The sequence below is a fragment of the Henckelia pumila genome, chromosome 2, assembly GCF_033568475.1.
Source record: "Henckelia pumila isolate YLH828 chromosome 2, ASM3356847v2, whole genome shotgun sequence".
Classification (NCBI taxonomy): Eukaryota; Viridiplantae; Streptophyta; class Magnoliopsida; order Lamiales; family Gesneriaceae; genus Henckelia; species Henckelia pumila.
In genome coordinates this window covers 62,569,892-62,586,521 of record NC_133121.1, presented here as the reverse complement: position 1 = coordinate 62,586,521, position 16,630 = coordinate 62,569,892, and the positions used below count along the sequence as shown (strand labels likewise).

Sequence of the window (16,630 nt, the reverse complement as noted above, 5' to 3'; positions counted from 1 at the left end):
ATCCAAGACCACGGTGAGAAGCATCACAGTAAACGGAAAAACCTCCCGTACCTAATGGAATAGACAAGATCGGAGCGCTGGTAAACCTCTTCTTCAGCTCAATGAAACTGGCCTCGCACTCCTCGGACCAAACAAACGGTGCATTCTTCTGGGTCAACTGGGTAATCGGCTTTGCAATGGAAGAGAAGTCCTTGATAAATCGGCGATAATACCCTGATAAACCCATAAAGCTTCGGAGTTCTGGCACTGATGTCGGTTTCGGTCAATTCATAACTGCCTCGATCTTACTGGGATCGACAACAATTCCATCTCCCGATATAATGTGGCCTAGAAAAACAACTCGGTCCAACCAGAATTCGCACTTCGATAGCTTAGCATACAACTGTTCGGCTCGCAAAATCTACAATACAATTCTCAGATGTTCTGCATGGTCAGAACGGTTCTTCAAATAGATCAGAATATCATCAATGAAGATAATGACAAACTCATCTAAATACCGCTGAAATATACGATTCATCAGATCCATAAAAACTGCTGGAGCATTGGTCAAACCAAACGGCATGACTATAAACTCGAAATGCCCATATCTGGTTCTGAAAGCTGTCTTAGGCACATCCTCATCGCGAACTCTCAGCTGATGATACCCTGATCTCATATCTATCTTTGAATACACTGAAAAACCCTGCAGTTGATCAAAAAGGTCATCAATTCTAGGTAGAGGATACTTGTTCTTGACCGTCGCTTGATTCAACTGACAGTAGTCGATGCAGAGTCGCATAGAACCGTATTTCTTCCTCACGAAGAGCAGTGGAGCACCCCAAGGTGATACGCTAGGTCGGATGTATCCCTTGGCAATCAAATATTCTAACTGCTCCTTCAACTCCTTGAGGAGCTTTCGAAATAGGCGGAGTACCTGGTGAAAGTTCGATGTTAAATTCGATCTCTCGAATAGGCGGCAAACCAGGAATCTCGTCTGGAAATACATCATGAAACTCGCTAACCACCAGTATCTCAGTCAACTCAGGACTAGACCTCTGAACATCTACTGCATAAATTAGGAATCCCTCTGCTCTTCTCTATAGCAAACGAGACATGGATAACACAGAAATGAAAGGAATTCTGGGTCGAGAACCCTTACCGAAAAACTTCCAATCATCTGCCATCTCAAGTCTGAATCGAACCACTTTTTGAAAGCAATCTACTGTCGCCCTATACTTGGTCAAAGCATCAATCCCAACAATACAGTCAAAATCAGATAATCCAAGTACAATGCAGTCAATCTCAATCGAATTTCCTTCGGATTCTAACACACAACTACAGACCAATCTCACTGAAACAGTTTCCCCACCCAAAGGTGAAGTGATAGAAATGAGATCAGATAATGGCTCAGCAAATAAATCATGCATCACGACAAATCTTTCAGAAATAAAACAGTGAGAAGCACCCGTATCAATCAAAACATACGCAGGATAACCAAAAAACGAACAGTTACCTGCTATCACGTCATTTGGAGCTGCATTGGTTTGATCCTCTGTCAAGAAAAACACCCTCGCCTGCTGTCGAGGAGGTTGGTTCTGATTCTGATTACCTCCCTGACGAGATTGTTGCTGGGGCTGAAAAGTATGGACTGCAGAAGCTGATCTCTCGGGCTGAGCTGGCGGTCGAGAAGAACTGCTGCTCTGAGCTCTATCGGATCCTCGCTGAGGACATACTCTAACAAAGTGACCCGGCTGCTGGCAGATATTGCAACTACCAAACACGCCTCTGTTGGAAAACTGGCGAGTTCCCAGACCAATTACGATTGATACCCGGTGCAGCGGAAGTTTAAAAATTTTTTCATGGAACGTTTCCATGGTATGGGTATCAACCGTTCATCAATTGAATTACGTGTGTGTGTAAAATTTAAATAACAATTAAATAAATTTTACCTCAAATCTCGCAACGAGATTAATGGACACCAACAGAACAATTCTGCTCTTGTTGTCTCTCCCTGGAACCGATGAACGCCTTCAATCAGGTCCACGAACAGAGGTTTAATCCCTCTGATAGATTGCACTAGAAAATCTATCAGAAGTTTTCTGCGAAGAGAATACACGAATTTGATTCGTTATTCCTTACTGCGATTCAAAATCACAGACCGGAATTTTCTCGGGCAGAGGGAGGGAGAGGCGGCCGAAAACGTTTTGAGAGGGGCTAGGGTTTCGAAAATCCTGTCTCAAAATTATGACCTATTGTTTGTAATTTCTGTACTGAAATAACTTATTTATAATGCAGGCCACTAACACCTTAGGGCCCATTAGTCATAAGCTGGGGCCCGACAAGCAAAGCCCGCTCGTTCAGAAATTAATATAAAATTCATCGTGACTCCGATTGATGAAACGATTTCACCAATGTGCACAGAAACCATTTCTGCACGTTTTAAAGTCAAAATAAATTTTCCTGAATCCGAATTCAGTGGTTTCCAAAAATGTCCATCCCTATGTCATTTTAGGAAATCCTACTCCCTTACTCTTATTTAAGAAGTCCAACTCCTTAGTTCATTAAATTTAACTCTTTAAATTTAACTATCTCAACGGGGATTAAAACTCCATTACACTGTGTGACCCTCAATGGTTCAGGGATACAGCTAGCCGTGGGCTCACAACTCCTTGTGACTCGGAACAACACTTTCCGACTTGCCCAACGAATCATGGTAAAGCGCCTAGCAACATCGCCCCATGATTCCCTAGGTATCACTGATAGTGCCTACAAGAACCAGTAGATTTTGGTTAACGTACAGTACGGTCCCTTCATCCATATATCCCGATCGAATCAACAACCATTGGTATATCGAGAGTCGCTCAAGATTCGATAACTATGCAATACATCTTGAAGATCAAATTAGTGACATCGCATGTGCTACTAAGAAACCATTTCTTAAATCACATCAAGTACTCTGGCCAGAGATTTGTCACACTAATATCTCCTCAGATCGCATAGGATATCCACACTCGCAAGTATGTGGTGAATCCTTGACAACAATGCATTGACTCCTATATGTGTCGTAACTGTACCCAATCTCGACACCTGATGACCCCCATAGAGTCGGTAAACGAGTCAAAGCACAGCACTAGCATATAGAGTCTCCATGATGTTTCAAGTCGTAAGGACTAATGGTGTACAACCAAAACCGCGGACTTAATCCACTCGATAAGTGATAACCACTTGGAAAGTCCGGATAGGGTAGTTCGATTATTCATCCTATGAATATCCATTTGCATGCTTCGAACATCTCCATGTTCCCTACCAATGAAACGTGGTACTCCGCATCGCAAATGCTAGTCTCAAACTCGAGCGATCCTTATCCTTATTATCGGACGGCTCAATCGACTAGGAACGGTTTTAGAATATACAGTGACTATAAGATGTATTTCATGATAGACATCTCCATGTTCTACCACATCTTACATACACTATAGTATATTCAAGGTCTTTATCAAAACAACAATAGTATATCACAATATAACAATATGAAGTAATATAAAGTCATTGCCATAAAAGTGTAAATAATATTAAACAAAAGATTGTTTATACAAAGAGTCAACAAAGCCCATAGCCACACAGTTGGCTCACTGGGCACCCACTCTTACAGCCTCGACACTGATCACTTGGGTGATGGCCTCCACACTTCCTGCACGATGCTCCTAAAAACCCTGAATTCTGCCCAGAACTGAACTATCTAGAGCCACTGGAACTCGATGAACTGCTCCCAGACTTCTTAAATTGCTTCCCCTTCGGTCGATACTGATCTCGCCTGTTTTTGCCACAGTTGCCTCCTTCAACCCTCTGAGACTGATTCGACTGCTGAGAAGGTTGGTACTGATACTGGGACTGCTGAGGCTGAAACTGAACAGGCTGATCTTGAAAAGATCTCTGCTACGGCTGAGGAGCTATCTGATTTCCTCGTTACATCAAAAGTTCAGCTTCGGCTCCTTTAGCCTGATCCATGGCATCTGCGAAGTTATTGGGTCTCCCGGTATTGACCAAAGTAAAGATCTCAGGATTCAAGCCGTTGATGAAATGATCGGCTTTGGATTCCTCGTGATCTGCGATGTGAGGTGCAAACCTCAAGAGACTGTCAAACTTGCTTACATATTCCTCGATACTCAAATTCCCTTGCTTCAGATTCGCAAATTCGGCAACCTTTTTCCTTACGATACGAGATAGGAAAGAACCGCTTGTAGAACTCAGTCTTGAATAAACTCCAAGTGACAACGGTGCCTCGATTCTCATTTGCCCTCTTGGTTGTGGTCCACAAATTCTTAGCAACACCCTGTAGCTGGTGAATGACTAACCTGATTCTGCGGTCATCGGTATAGTCGAGAGAGTCAAAGAGCTGATCCATGTCCTCTAGCCAACTTTCACAGTCAACGGAGTTCTCAGTACCCGTCAAGGTAGGCGGTCGAAACGATCGAAATCTCTTCAATAGAGTCTCCATAGGGGTCTCGGTTGCATCAAACTGATCCACTCCAGTACTACCCTGATCATTCGAAAGAGTTACTACTGGCTACGGATTCTCAGTAGAAGGAGGTACCAAAGGTGCTTGATTCCTTCTCAGAGATCGTCGAGGTGCCATCTGATATCAAAGGGTTAGGACACAATACCTCAATCACAATCTCATAACCTCGGTGTCCAAAACTCTGCTCTGAGTACTCATAAATCGCAATGATATACGAGGACAGATAATAGCACAAGGTAGATATATATCACGTAATTCATGCTTTATAAATCAAATCACAAATCATGTAATTCAATTAATTCAAGAATCAATAAATCATGCTCGCACGTATTTAAAATAATCATTTAAATAAATCAATCACATGTGAGAATTCAATTCATGCGGACTCGATCTACCCAGCTCACTCTAGTTCAAATCTAAGAATCTTATTGCTCTGATACCAGTTAATGTGAGACTTCATTTCTAATCTTCTAATATCGAATAATAACCCACAATCGAACACAATGTGCCGCGGAAAAACGAATCAATTTTTTTTTTTAAAAAAAATAAAGTCTCGCGCGCGCGCAGGCTACGCGGACAGAGGGCTCGTGGATATCTTGCGCCCGCGCGAGTGAAGGGCTCGCGCGAGCGCGGGCAAAAATTCCCGAGCCCTCCAGGCCCGCTCGTGCGTGCGCGAGGTCATCCTCGCCCGCGTGCAGGCCAAACGGGCAGAGAGAGAGAGAGAGCAGAAGCCTGGAAAATCAAATCAAGGCAAATCCAAACATTTCTAAACTCAAGAACCCATACAATCAATATTTAGAACATGCCATATACCAAGTTCTACTCAAAATACAATTACATGTTCGACGATAGGGTTCGTTCGACTAATCAAAATAGTACAAAACCCAAAAGGTACAACCCTACGACACACGGTGTCTCACTTCTAACATTCTCACCCCGAGCTAACCCAGCCGACTCGGTTCGGCTCCTGATTCTCCTGTTGTCAAGTACACATACAAACAAAAACAACAGCCGGATAACCCGGTTAGAAATATAATTTCTAAGTAAAGAGACAGGCATGCAATATCAAATAAACACCTCATATAGACGTAATAATCATCAATAAATCTAATGAGGGTGGATGTATGCATGACTTCAAAACTCGGGATTATCAAATCAGATAATCGAAATATCAATCGGTACTCGGTTGGGATCCCAGGGCCAAGTCATTACAACAACCCACCTACACTCCCTTTCGGGGTGGATGTCGCACAACTCAAACCCCTAGACTTCAGAGCAACTATAAGAAGTATTCTGGCACTTGGAAAAACTCGAAATCCAAAGCCACTTCAATATAGCTCCCCAAATCGTCTATTTTCAAAACGAATCAAATAATCGGCTCAATATGAATGCAAGTGAAAACAAAAATAATAAATCAAGTTCACACCAACAAATAAACATGCAGTATATGATTTTCGGGACTCGAGAATCAATCTAACTCGAGTATACAACCCCATTCAATTCAATGTCGTCTTTTACCTTTCAAGTTCGTCAAGGATTCAAATCTGAAAATAACAACGAATTCAAATCAATAATCAATCGAATTCAAACGAATCGAAACGGAGAAGCTCAACAATATAACGTCTTCAATTCTCAAATCGATTCAACTCCCAAGTTCGATCCAAACCCGAAACTCCAATCCAAATCTGAAAATGAAGAATATACGGATTTGATATCAATTTACTAATTCAAACCAAACCCGAAAATCAAACCGAAACAATACAACTGATAATTCAAACTCGATTTCGACGGCATAACGACTATAAACGGTCAAACCAAAAATTTCCAACATCATCAAACAACTCCAAACAACCCATATCATCTTCTAAACCAACAAAACAATCAAAATCCAACAAAAATCCAAAACCCCATTTTCGAAATAGGCTCCAAAAATCATATAAAATCCAAACTTCGTTATTTTTCCGAACCGACTTCAAATACACGATCTATGCTAGCTCAAGAACAACATACTCGAAGATTATCAAATTCTGACGACCCAAAAAAAAAATCAAAGTTCAAGGATCGTAGCAAAACTTACGTCAAAACGAAGTCCTCGTTGCGATAATCGTGAATCTCAACTCGGAACTAAAATCTGACGGTCGGATCGTGCGAATCAGACGGAAAAAAAGCTCGAAGGAGCTTCCATGGCTTCTCGACTCAGTACGTACGAAAGCGGAAGGAAAAAGGAGAGGGTGAAGTGACTTGGTCAACTTGCAAGGAATAATATTATAAAATCCAAGTTTTGCATTTTAGTCCCTCAATTCTCCAATGTTTGCAAAATGACCCCTTCGAAACATCAAAACGGCCCTCAACCACCAAAAACCCTGATTATCTCAATTAAACTCAATTATAATAAAATAGGGGCATTACAGTAGGGGTCAAAAAACCGTTGTACTTTTAGGTGTTGTCGAAAGTATAACATACAACAACGGTTTATATCTGTTGTGGATTCCAACATACGACAACGGATATGCAACAGTAAATATCTGTTGTCGTGCACACTATTTGACCACGGTTTATAACTTTGTCTTAAGTTACCTTTTACGACAATTATAAACCGTTGTCTTTGTTGGCATACGACAACAGATTTGCAACAATTTATATCCGTTGTCATATATTGACATTATTCAACCACATTAAAACCGATGTCTTATGTAGGTGTACGACAACAGTTCTGCAACAGTTTAAATCCGTTGTCTTCGAAGCTTACGACAACAGATTTGCAACAGATTAAATCCATGTCGTTTCTTAAATAAAAAAAAAATTAATATACAAATTTTCAATTTTATAAATCAATCAAAATTCAAAATTTTTAAAATAAAATTGAATATACAATTTTTCAGTATTAGAAAACAACATATCAAAGCAACAAACTTTACAAGAAAATCCTGAAACTTCGCAAGTCATTCTTTGCTAAAGACAAGACACTTCACGTTAAAAGCATCGAAAAGATTTCTTAGCAATCTGCTTGGTTGCACGGTATGCGTGTATTAGCCATCTTCATTGCCTTGAATATCTCATCTTCACGTGTACCTTCAACTGTGTCTCTCTTCTCTTTTGTCTGCTTGTGTATTAGTGCCACCTTGTTTTTCACCCTTTCTGCATAATATTCCTTCTTCTATAGTTTTTTCCTGTAGATTACAAGCCTGGCTCAACATTTGATATTTACAAGCCTGGAGCAACTACAGTAAAGCAACCTTTGTATCCATTTCAGTATGCACCAGCCTTTGTGTTCGACGCAACTTGTAAAGAAAAACCAACAAAAGCATAGACAGAAGTTCATGTGGGGACGTGATGAATCTAAATCAAAATTAGTGGGCTTCCAAGTTTGGTGAAAATGACATTATGCTTTGTTATACCATACAACGAAAACAACGGTAACGAAAAAGGGAAATAATAAAACATACCATTATGAAGGGATTTCACTACAATAACCATATTTTAACTCCAACCTTTGAACAATTTGCATGTTGTGCTTAAATTAAACTCGCTTTCTATGGCATGTGTTAAATGAGATTAGACCAAATACATATCAAAACCGAATTTTCTTTCGGATAAATAAAGAAACTAACCTCAGTTCTAAAACTATTTCTTTCTGCAAACCAGTAGCAGAAATTTGACACAAAAATGCTACAAGAAGTTTGGGATGAAGCTAAAAACAAGCTGATTCGGTTGGATCTCACTTTCTACCGCTATAAAATAAGCTTTCCGGGACACAACTTGTATTGCACCAATCTGCCATGAAAGCACAAAAACAAGAGCTACAAAAAGGAAAACAAGTAGAGGACTGCTAGCTAGGGAAAATCTATTTCTATGAACTATAATTACAAGTATTAATTGGAAATATATTCAGCACATCCATCGAGGCAAAGAACAACCAAAATAAAAGCTAAAAAAATGCCTTTGCTTCTAAACTTCTAAGTCATTTATTCTTTAATCTTGTCTAAAGATATATTTCCAGGAAGATAAATCATCTGCAAATGTTAAAGACAAAAGTGTCAGAAACAGAGAAGCATCAATCTTTGAAGAAGGAAGCAAATTGTACAATTGTATTTATGTTTATTTAGGAGATCATAGATTCATAGCCAAGAATATACAGTTAAAGGTTCCCTACGAAAATGCAAGAAATAGTGAGAATTTGCGAATTTCATAAAACAATAACTTAGGTATAAGAAAGGAAACTCAAACATACAGTTTCTCATTCATTAATTTCACAAGTTCCGTATACAGAAACATGATTTTTGAAGGATATTTTCAACAAAATTTAAACAGCGTCATTAATAGAAACCATTTCTCATTGAAGCAAAAGTCGATCAAGCACAAGAAATAATTGATTGAAAATAAAATCTCTTAGCATTGTGACTGAACTTACTTAATCATTTGACTTCAAACTACTGGATTGCTGTGAAGTAAGAGCTGGCGCTTGAACCACTTTTGGGTTGATGAATATCACATTAATCTATGGAGGAAACAGAAACCGGTATCAGCCAAACAAACATCAAAATAAGCAAATAAATATAGTATTGACAACGATAGGAAAAAGTCCAAGAAACAGTAAATCAGGTAGCATCCGAGCACATGATAAGCACGCACATGATCAAGAAACAACTATTTGAAGGATAAAGAATCTGCTTACCATTTTATGATACACAATTAAGCAAGAAAGTATAACTACATAAATTAGGTGACAGATGTTTACCTCTTCGATAAATAGCAATAAACATAGTACTTAATTTCAATTCCAATAGATTTACTATAGCATCAGCTATCAAGACACAAGCCCAATAGATTTAGTAGATGCTAATATTCTAGCGGTATCAGAAAGTTTGTTCTGCTTCACTTCCAGTTGCCTAAGCCCTTAGGTTTTAGTACAAGTAACTCCACTCCCTCCATTTCAATCACAAGAAGTTATATCAACAATATGCAAGTTCTTACAGCTCCTAACAATCTACATGATGCAAGCATAAGAGTTTTCTTCTTATCAATCATCATTTCATTAAAAGACTGGAAGATCATAATTAATTAATAAAAATTTATCTCTAAAAGTTTCATAGTATAAACTTAAGATACCTTCCGATGTACAACTCTTCGTGCAGAACAACACAAGAAAGAACGGTAACTACAACGGTACCCAAAGGATTGAACATGGCAGAAAACAGAGAACCTCTCCTTGAAATACACCAGGCTTGAGCAAAGAAAGTAATTGCTGATGTTATACCCTGTATATACGTTCACAATCATATATATATATATATATATATATATATATATAATCCTTATAAAAATTTGAAAATTTAGATTGACTCTATTTACTCACACCCAAAAAGCTGGGAAAATGAGATGTAAATTACCCCTCACTTTCTTACAGTTTCCGTTGGAGTTAGAGCAGCATGGGCAGCAACGACTCGCTGAAATATTTCCAAACACAGCTGAAACGAGCTGAAAAGAATGTTCCAAATATCCCCTCCCCATCTCTCCCCAATCTCCCAATTCTTCAATCTCCACACGAAAACACAACAAACTAGCACAAATTCAGAAAAAGGGTCTACAAGAATCTGAATTTAATTGGCATCCATCCGGGTCCAAGAAGGTTTTCAAGAAACCAGAATAGAAATAGAAGCAGTTCTTTTGACGTCAAAAGCAGGTGAAGAATAAAAAATTTTAATATATCAAAATAATCTATTAGTTTCTGATACTCGGTGATGAAAGTATATATTATTAGCCTCAAGAAAAAAATAAAAAGAGGCACCACAATCTATAAAGAGAATTTAACATATATATTTAGTTACAATAATAAATCTTGCTAAGAAAAAAATTTACCTGTAAAGAACTTTTGTTTTTTCCTAAAGAAATGCAAAGAACTAGTCTAAGCAAGAGTGGTCCATATATCTTAAATCTGGACAAGGAAAATCAAACAAAACAGAACAGTAATTTGAAAAAACAGATTTTAGATTAACTAAAATATAAAAGGCAAATGAATAAACGAGCATAAAATATATATCAATCACAAAATTCAATTTAAGTGTTGTTAATTCAAGATTTTCTTGTAGTGATGGCCTCAGAGAATTACCGAACTGAAAAAAGGACACAAGCAAATCCCTAACTGCAAGACCTCCTCTCAGCTTTTCCTTAACAAAATTTTGAAATTTTGTGAAATTTTGTTAAGGAAAGTTGAGAAGTGCTTCTAGGAAGCTCTCCCAACAGTAACATACCAGATTCAAAAGCTTCATAGACATTTTAGGTAACTTCGAACATGCTGCTGATACATCAATGCATGTGAGAATCTGTAAGAGAACACAAGAAAATCAATCTTGAACCACATCCAGAAATATTAAGCAACTATACAACATGCAACAAATTTTAGACAGCAAAAAAAGTAAAGAAAACCTACAGCTACCAATGAACCCAACTGAGAGCGCAAGGACAAGAAATCCAATTCTTGAACAGAGCTACAATCAGCATCTCGAGACACTATATCATCTACCTAATAATCAAATCAATTGAACATCAGATTAATTATCGCACTAAACAATTCGAAATTAAATATACCTCGAAGTCGACCAACAATAAAACCTAAAACTTAAACCAATTTAATACATCAATATAGTGCGATAAACGAGTAGAAAATGAATTTAACTCGAATCATTAGATTTTCAATTCCGGGCAGCCCACTGTACCTAAATCGAACAAGCTGGAAAATTCGAACTAAGGCCAGAATCGAGCTTGAAATATGTTGCAACTCGAAACCAAAGCAAGAAAGCTGAACTGGAAAGCAGTCGAATTCCACGGAAAACTCATCGGAAAAGGTTCAAAACCAACTGGAAAAATAGGGGCTGGATCGAGTTAAAATATTAGTTCGAATACAACCTCTAGGTACCGAGAAAACAACAAAACTAAAAGCAAACCAGTGAAGGAACGCAACAGAAATCGCGTGCAGAACCAGCTTACAAACATGACTCGATTTGGGCAGAAACAACCATCAATAACCATGTTTGTTGTAGTGTGGTGATTGCTAGGATGATTTGATCTGCCATAGATGGTGACAAAATCTTATTTTTCTCACCTCAGAGAGATCCATGAGACAGGACAGAACCAAATACTTCAACATTATTCACATGTAATAACACCAAAGGTAAAAAAATATATAAATTAATAAAATAAAAATAAAAACGGTTAAAGGTTATCATCTTTCCAAAGGAAACCTGTTTGATTTTTAGAGAATCTAGTATCATCAGGAACCCTTTCATATAAATTCATACGCTATATAAGAAGCTGGACTGTGTACTATAATAGTGTTAATGCATTGTTTTTGGGGGCCAGATATAAGACAAAAGGCTTCCAAACAGAGTAATTATGAGATTCTCAATCATATGCTATAAATTCAGATTAAAATTGTGGTTTTCAATAAATTCCAGACATAATGCGAACTACTGCATAGGAGATAGATTCCACTAACAGCTCAAGAAAAATACAATAAAACATAAACTACACACCGCTCAAGACGCATACAATATAACATAATAAAACATAAACTACACATCTCCCAAGATAACTCCACTGTAGAGAAAAGAAAAATACAAACAAGTTAAAAAAACCACGTACTCATTTTGGAAGTTTTGTTCTATTTACTTTTGGTTGAACTACTCCAATAGCAAAAATGCTACCTCCCTTGTAGCTGTCCAAGAAATGTGAAAATATCTTTTTCACCTTTCCAGATGAAGCAAATTGAGAAAGAACAAAGGTATTTGCTTGTCCAAAACCAAATATTCCATCAACTGCCTCACTAGCTCTCCCGACAAGGGATATTATTTAAGCTGTAAAGAATATGACAAGGGAAATATTGTAAGACAAGAATCCGGGAAGACTCATTTTAGAAGCAAGCACATTGTACAAACAAGATGATGTATAACACTGAATAAGTGTAACTAGATGAAAATTTTCAATTTTCAACTTCTGAAATTATTACATCAGATGTATCCAAAGCAGCAAATTAAGAAATTCCCTTCTCCACAGAGCAAAAAAAAAAAATTTTAAAAAGGAAAAGCAAAGACCAAAAATAAAAAAGTTCACAAAATCCAAAATACATTGAGTTAATTCACGTAAGATCTAACACCCCCAAAATGGCATTGCCGAAAACACTTATGGTCATCAATCTGCTCTAGAGCCTATACCTCAAACTCAGATCGGAGGAACTTTGCCATCCCTTAAAAATCTCGTGACACTACTTTAGGGACAACCAAATTTTTTTTGGTTAGTATACGCGAAAAAAAGATTAAAAATAAATAGAAATGATCTCAGTAACACATAAATATGTCCATTCATATCATAAAATATTCATTTTCTGGATCCAATAAAGAGCTGGGAAATTACAAAACACGTACATAAACATCGACCCGGTGGGCTTCAGATCTACAACTTGGATGATAATTTCGGGCAAATATGACGTAGAATCAGGTCATGGGTTAGCCAGAATAGTAGAAATTGGTTCTGGGCTCACTGTTTGGCCATCTTTGTTTCACCACCTTCAGGTAACGGCGGCAGTGAGCAATGTCATCTTAAATGAGCCCAGATGCAATTTGGGTGGCTTATAGAGAAGCGATTTGTCGAGAGAGGACTTGCCGGCGGCAGCTTCTTCTTGAGGCGAGGCGGAAGATTTTTGGTTGGGTGAGGATGAGGAGCGGAGAGGAGAGAAAAGAAGGGTAGGAGAATCGAACGAAGAAGTTGGGTGAAAGGGGCGATGGCTAGGGCTTGTGTAATTATGTGTGTGTGTAAAAAAAATAAAAAAAAGGAAAGCAAAGACGACGGATTAAGAGATGTGGTGTGTTATATTAAATAGGACAACGGATTAAGAGATGTGTTGTGTTAAACTACATAGAACAATAAAAAAAGACAACGGTTAAAAATAATCGTTGTCGTAGAGCTTAAAAAACACAAACATACACAACGGTTTTAAAAGCCGTTGTGGTAGAACTCCAAAAACCCGCTCATAGACAACGGGTAATAAAAACCGTTGTCGTAGGTCTAAAAAACCCGCTCATAGACAACGGTTAATTAAAACCGTTGTCGTACCCCATAAAAAATCCGCTCATAGACAATGGTTTTAAAAAACCGTTGTCTTTGATACATATAAGACAACGGTTTTAAAAAATCGTTGTTATTGTTCATTTAAAAAGGGCCAACAACAACGGTTTTACTAAAAATCATTGTTAAACACCCAAAGACAACGGTTTTTCAAAAAAACCGTTGTCTTTTAAGTGTTGTTGATACCAAGATTTGGTGTAGTGGGACCCCAGACCCGACCCGGCCAGCCAGAAAACCCTAAACCCGAACCCCCATCTCTCACCTCTCTCGGTCGTGAGCAGCAGGCCTTTATGGCCTGTTTTCGGCCGGCTCCGGCCGCCCCCTGGCCAGAGCATCACTGCCACTGGCTAGCCCACTTCAAGACCTTTTCAAAAAGCTAAGAACCAATCCAAACCAAGTACTATAGGTGGAGAACGAACCCAAACACCAGCCCATATCTGAACTCGAGCGCACAGGTGAGCGACTGAACCAAAACCGTTCGTTCTCCCTACTCCGGCCATATTATTACGTAAAACCACCTCTCAATCCTAGTCAACATATAGTGGTTTCCAACAAGCTAAATATCAACCCAAACCATGGCCTGAGGAAGGAGAACGAAGTCTTCTCATTCAGAACCCAAATCTGCGCGCAACCTTTGCCATCAACAGATATGGCTCGACTTGGCCCTCAAACCACTCAAGCCATCTGACCCTAGGGACACTCCCCCACGCCCTCAACCATGGACCAGAAACCATGCCTGCTCCCAAGAAAGAAAACGTGATGAACATGCATCAAACAATAGATAACACATGAGGCGAAGGAAAGATCATTCAAATCTTGCATGCATCGGAAAAATCAAAGTGAAAACCTTATGGATCTGTTCATGAAATGCATACGTAGCTAATATGGTGAGAAAGGGAGAGATTAAACATGCCTTTTGATTTATTTGAAGCTAAACTCGCGTGTACGACTCCGAGATAACGGATCGACAAAATACTCTTAAATTTTTTTTTTCTTGAAGCTATGGCTATGGAGATATGGTTCCTGATGCAAACCGTGAGGGAGGAGGAGGAAGAAGATGGGGGACAGGCTCAATGAATGAAAACGTGGGTTGGAAATCTTGGGATAAAAAATCTTCTAATCATGCAACCAACTATACAATATATTATAAAATACTTAAAATAATAAAAAAATCCAATATTAAAATATTAAATTGATAATATAATGAAAATCCCAAAATAATGATTAAATGCATTTTAAAAGTTATTAAAAGTCATTAAAATGATCTATTCTGGATAAAAATGAGCACCTAAATATATATATGTATATATATACTAAAATTTTTCATGAAATAATACCTTAAAATAGTATTTTTAAGGCCCATAAAATCTAATAAAATATTTTGAATAAAAAAATAAAAATCTCGTCCGTCCATGGTCCCGTCTACGCGATAAAATTAATCATTTACTCAAAAATCTAAAATTCTATAATCACGGGTTAAATGCTAAAATAATTTAAACCATGCACATAATTCACTTAATAAAACATAAATACAATTTTAACCCAAATTATAAATTTTTAAATAATTATTTTCCTAATTATGCATGCAGATTTTACGTAGGAAAATTTCGGATGTTTCCTTATTATTTTTTCAATGGTGATTTTATTGCTAATTTATCTAATTATTTTGAAAATTATACACACTACAAAATCAACATCGTCGTGAAAAATAAGCTTCATATTATAGTGCCTTCAAATGTTTTTATCATGGATCATGCATTTCAAATAAAAAGGACAATTCTAATACTTACCATATCATAATATTTAGAAGGGGCGGATTTAGGATATTAGTTCAGTGTAGGCGACAATATGAGGCAAAAAAATATAAATTTTTTAATCATAAAACACCACAAAATAATTACCTTACAATTGTTCTTTTTCGAGTCTTCATATTTTGAAACCTTTGTACAATAGCTTCATTATCAATGGTTAGAAATATATCTTTTTCTCTACATAGATAATGAGACTATTTTTCATCCAATCATCACTCATTCGATTTCCAACCTGTCTTTCACAATTTTCTTGGCAAAAAACACTCTCTCCACAGTCGCTGTTGCAACTGGTAGAATTAATTTCAATGTCAAAAGCTTATAAACCAATGGGTACACCATACTTTTTTTTGACATAACTAACTTCTCTGAAAGATCACCAAGCCCTCTCAATCCTTGAAATGCTTTGTTAGAACGCATATCACATGTATAATTTTCAAGTTGATCATCAAGTATAAGGAGATCAGATCTCGAGAAATCTTGTGGATAAAACTCAGCTAGTTGCATCAATTTTTCTTGTCAAAAGTCAAAAATGAGTTTTGTGGACACAAGCATGTTATACAAAGGAGTAACTCCGTACTTGCCTCTGAGAAACGATCATTTAACTCTTGAAGTTTCATGTCAATAATACCATATAATAAATCCACACGATAATGATGCAAATTTGTCACTTCTGACCGATTACGATGGGGACGACCACGTGGTGCCCAACATGTAAACATATCATCCATTTTGAGAACATCAATATGTAATGTTGCTCACAAAAATAGTGAACATTTTTCTAAAAATGAATCCCAAAAATCATCTCTCATCCTTTGTAGTCGAAGTTTGCATACTTGTACCAAATCCATTGCATTCACAATATCCTGATTTTTTTTTTTTTGCAATGTCGTTGACAATTCACTCGAAATTCCTAAGACATGTTTCATCAAGTGTAGATTGAACGCAAAATAAAATGCAAGTATTGACTCTAATAAATTAAATGCCTCGGTTTTTTATCATGGGAACTAGAATCATCTTCTGAAATTATTTGAAGCACATCACTAACAGTAGAAAACATAAAAAGCAAGCTGATCAAAGAATTTTACTGTGATCCCCAATGTGTATCCCCGGCGCGTTGGAGGGTAGTTTCTTGATTAAGTCTCCGACCACTTGAAATCTCACCCCTCTCCAATGCCTCAACAATAAAATCTGAACGTTTCTC

General features: G+C 37.5%; 1 long non-coding RNA gene across 14 annotated transcripts; it reads right to left on the bottom strand.

Moving 5' to 3' along the window:
* Positions 1–7,370: 7,370 nt before the first annotated feature.
* On the bottom strand, positions 7,371–14,701 carry LOC140881523 (uncharacterized). Of its 14 annotated transcripts, none has more exons than XR_012149982.1 (10): positions 14,532–14,701; positions 12,140–12,351; positions 11,460–11,564; positions 11,215–11,370; positions 10,929–11,021; positions 9,889–10,821; positions 9,608–9,756; positions 8,910–8,996; positions 8,110–8,511; positions 7,371–7,668 (listed from the first exon to the last, which is right to left on the bottom strand). It is a non-coding gene; the product is annotated as an uncharacterized lncRNA (long non-coding RNA). The 14 variants fall into 14 exon arrangements; XR_012149992.1 differs by lacking the exon at positions 7,371–7,668 and having other exon boundaries at positions 7,700–8,511; positions 9,855–9,945; positions 10,358–10,821; XR_012149993.1 differs by lacking the exon at positions 7,371–7,668 and having other exon boundaries at positions 7,700–8,511; positions 9,889–9,945; positions 10,358–10,821.
* Between the last annotated feature and the right edge of the window lie 1,929 nt (positions 14,702–16,630).